Genomic DNA, 4,843 nt, shown 5'->3' with positions numbered 1-4,843 from the left:
GACGTGGAGGTTATGCAGACGAGACACGTCGCATGCCACGTGGCGTGCCACGTAGCATGCCTAGGGCTGACTCGGCTAAGCTACGAAATTCTTCGCGATACGCGATGACTTTTGTTTATGTCCATCGCGTACCGCGACGGGCTCCAGAATCAGCTATAAATAGATCGGAAATGGGACACTCACTCTTTGTCCAAAACTCTTTCTTTCTCTCTGAATTTCTTTACGTATATATATTAAGAGGATAGTATAATACCCGAGTGTTGTAGTGATATCCTATCCGATCGAAAGAAACTTATATACGTGAATCCAAAATCTCTGCCTATTAAGGTATGGCATTGTGCCATCGTGTAAAGTTTCTAATCTCGTGATTATCGTTATGACTATCGGTTTTATACTAATTTAGATATACTACATTGTGTTTACCCTAGGTGCTTAATACCATGAAGCTTTCTTTAATTGTAAACTTGCAAGGTGAGACATTCAAGTTTTTGTACCACTAACATTTGCGTGAGACAACTGTTTTTCCGACACTGTTATGATAATTTCAAAACATATAAAACCCATGGCATATGATCTAAATGTTTTCAAATATATATATTTTTTAAGTATTTTAAATATGTTACAGTGATTAAGTCTCTGTAGACTTACAGGATGGTTACTATTGGTATTGTGGGGTTTTGTATACAACGCTTGCCTACTGGGCTATTAGACGTTACTTATTGGACAAGTCTTAGCCAATAAGTAATATGACCACCGTCATAGATACGGTCAAGTGACAAGTACCTTTCGGTAACTTGTAAGCAGGCAGATGTAAAAACATCTTAATACTGTAAATGTAAAATGTGTTATTTACAAATGAATGTACTCACCAGCATTTCTTGCTGATCAAATATTTTTAACGTATTTCAGGTGACTTGTTAGAGACAAAGGAATGATGCCTGCGGGCTTCCATCTTAAATAAGCGGCTTGTCACCAGAATAAAGAAACGTGTTTTGTAAATTAGGGTTTATCCCTATAAAATTTATGTTTGTATAAAATGGGTTAAATTCCCAGTTTATAATAATAATAAACATGGTGTTTTTATTACTCTGATCATTTTTTCTAACTACGGTTATGATAATATATTCCGCTGCAAAATAATTTAATAAACACCGATACCATTAATCAATGTTCACGGCTTCCCTCCCAAGGTATAGGGGTCGGGGGCTGTGACAGTTATGACCTTAGGAGGGTTCGATGTGGTTTTGGGAATGGATTGGTTGTCTGAATATGAAGCTCAGATAGTATGTAAGAGTAGGATAATAAGGTTAAAGTCCTTGGATGGTAGTGTGGTGACGGTTTATGGTGATAAGGAAAGTTCTGGGCTTAATGTCATTTCGATGATAAAAGCTGAGGGTTTGTTAAGGCGACGGTGCAGTGCCTACCTGGCGTATGTTGTCAACGCTACGACAGAGATGAAAGAAATGAAAGGTGTTCCTATCGTGCACGACTACCCAGAAGTATTCCCTGAGGATCTTCCGGGGTTGCCACCGGAGTGAGAGATAGAATTATAGATAGATTTAATTCCAGGAGCCCAGCTCGTCGCGAAAGCGCCTTACCGTCTAGCGCCATCCGAAATGAAGGAATTGATGTCCCAGCTACAATAACTCCTCGACAAGGGTTTTATTAGACCAAGTGTTTCCCCGTGGGGCGCACCAGTGTTATTCGTGAAGAAGAAGGATGAGAGTATGAGAATGTGCATAGACTATCGCAAGCTGAATAAGCTTACAGTGAAGAATAGGTATCCTTTGCCAAGGATTGATGATCTGTTTGACCAACTGCAAGGTTCAAGTTGGTTCTCATGAATAGATCTCAGATCAGGCTATCATCAACTAAAGGTGAAAGAGACAGACATCCCTAAAACAACGTTTCGGACGCGGTATGGACACTACGAGTTTCTCATGATGTCATTCGGTCTAACAAATGCTCCTGCAGCATTTATGGACATGATGAATAGCGTGTGTCGATCGATGTTGGATAAGTAAGTTATCGTTTTTATCAACGATATATTGATTTATTCAAAGAGTGATTCTGATCATGCTGAGCATCTGAGAGAGGTGTTGGAGACTCCGAAGAAAGAAAAGTCGTACGCTAAGTTTTCGAAATGTGCGTTCTGGTTAAGAAAGTGCAATTTCTAGGTCACATGATAAATCTTGAAGGGATTACCGTGAACCTAGCTAAGATCGAGGAGATAACGAATTAGAAGACTCCACAGAATCCGACTGACATACGAAGATTCTTAGGTTTTGCTGGCTACTATAGAAGATTCATCGAAGGTTTCTCCAAGATAGCCGCACTGTTGACCGGTATGACCCGAAAGTCGGTAGTATTCAGTTGGGAATAGTTCCAAGAGGAAGCTTTTGAGGAATTAAAGAAGAGACTCACGCAAGCTCCAATCCTTGCTTTACCCGATGGTGGCGAGGATTTGGTTGTTTGTATTGATGCTTCGCATCGCGGGTTAGGTTGCATGTTGATGCAACGAGGGAAAGTGATAGATTACGCGTCTAGACAGTTGAAATTCCATGAGAGTACTTATCCGACGCATGATTTAGAACTAGCGGCAGTAGTGCATGCTCTCAAGATATGGAGGAATTATCTGTATGGTACTAAGTGTACCATTTACACAGATCATAAGAGTTTAAAGTACTTCTTCGAGCAGAAGGAATCGAACATGAGACAGAGGAGATGGTTGGAATTGATCAAGGATTACGACCGCGACATTAAATACTATCCTGGTAAAGCTAATGTGGTCGCTGACGCGCTAAAGTCATAAGAACGAGGAAGTTATTGCAACAGTGAAGTCATACCAGTTGATTATGAACTCAAGCCTATTTGAAGAAATCATCAAAGTACAGTCAGAAGTGCTGATAAATGAAGGGCTAGTAAAGAAAGAAAATATTTCGGTCAGCAGGATGAGTTGATAGAAAACACGTATGGTGCGAAGACTAGGTTTGACCGTATGTGGATTCCACGTCATAGAGATCTTAGAGGTCGAATCTTAGATGAAGCTCATAAGTCAAGATACTCAATTCATCCAGGAACTACAAAGATGTACCAAGATTTGAAAAGAGATTACTGGTGGCCAGGAATAAAGAATGATGTAATAGATTATGTTAGTAAGTGCTTAACGTGTTTACAAGTCAAAGCTGAACATCAAAAACCTTATGGAAAAATGCAATCGCTTGAAATGCGAACAAATCACCATGGATTTCATAACTATGCTACCTCGTACAGCCAAGCATCATGATACCATCTGGGTGATTGTGGACCGTTTGACCAAGAGTGCTCACTTTCTGCCTATACGAGAGGCTATCTCGTTAGAAACATTAGCAAACTTGTTCATAAAAGAGGTTATGACAAAGCATGGAGTACCGTTATCGATCGTGTCTTATATAGATACTCGGTTTACTTCGAGGTTTTGGAAGAAGTTCCATGAAGCTATGGGAACGAAATTGAACATCAGTACGACGTATCATCCTCAAACAGATGGACAGTCTGAAAGGACGATCCAAACCCTTGAGGACATGCTACGTGCTAGTGTTTTAGATTTCGGAGGAAGTTGGAGTAATCATCTGCATCTGGCTGAGTTCTCCTATAACAACAGTTACCATTCAAGTATTGGAATGCCACCGTTTAAGATGATTTATGGTAGACGATGTAGAACCTCGGTTTGTTGGGGAGAGATTGGTTAGAAAGAAATGGGAAGCCTAGAAGTTGTTCAAGAGACATCTTCAAAGTTCAATCATATTAAAGCATGAATGAAAGCTGCTCAAGGCATACAGAAGTCGTATGCTGATATCCGGCGACGACCGATTGCGTTTAACGTTGGTGAGAATGTGATGCTCAAGGTCTCGCCTTGGAAAGGAATCATTCGTTTCAGGAAAAAGGGGAAAGTTGAGTCCGAGGTACATTGGACCGTTTAAGATTATGGATCATGTGGGTGAAGTAGCTTATAAGCTGGATTTACCCGATGAGTTAGAACTTAGAAGGGATTCATTCGACCTTCCATGTTTCTCATCTGAGAAAATGTCTAGCCGATGACACGTCTCACGTGCCATTAATGGACATCGAGGTTGATGAATAGTTGAAATACATAGAGCAACCGATAGAGATTGTTGATCGCAAGGAGAAACAACTTCGTCACAAGGTTATACCTTTGGTGAAAGTGATATGGAAGCATCGCAAGGGATCAGATGCTACTTGGGAAGCTGAGGATGAGATGCGCAAGTTTTACCCTAATTTGTTTGAGTAATAGTTAGGTTTCTGGGACGAGGCCTCTTTACGGAGGGAAGACTTGTAACATCCCGAATTTTATAATATTAAATAAAAAGAGAGTTTATGTTTTGAAACGTGTGTTAATATTTAATTAAGATTAAATAAAAGAAAGAAGTATGGACTTGGATAATTAAGATGGAATAAAAGGATGGGATGGGCCTTAGGTCCATGGGCTATGGACTTGGATAATTAAGATGGAATAAAAGAATAAGATGAGCCTTAGGTCCATGGGCTTAAGAGAGTATAAATACTCCCTTAACCTCTCTAAAACCCTAGATCCTCATTTCCATTTTTCCATGATCTCTACACACTCAAAACACACAAACATACTCTTACTATATACGGCCGAGAGAGAAAGAGGGAGAAACGAGACCAAACAAACGTTGATTCTTGATAGATCTTCAATATACAAGATAAATACAAGATTTAAGGTTCATAACCAAGCTAACCGAGACCAAACAAACACGTAAAGTTATGTTCTTGATCTTAAAGTTTATGTTTTAATGAACGGTTGGCCTTGAAACTTAAA

This window comes from Bidens hawaiensis, unplaced genomic scaffold (assembly GCF_021521415.1).
Source record: "Bidens hawaiensis isolate Kalapana, Puna unplaced genomic scaffold, B.hawaiensis_p1.1 tig00030474_1, whole genome shotgun sequence".
NCBI lineage: Eukaryota > Viridiplantae > Streptophyta > Magnoliopsida > Asterales > Asteraceae > Bidens > Bidens hawaiensis.
This window is presented reverse-complemented; position numbering follows the sequence as displayed.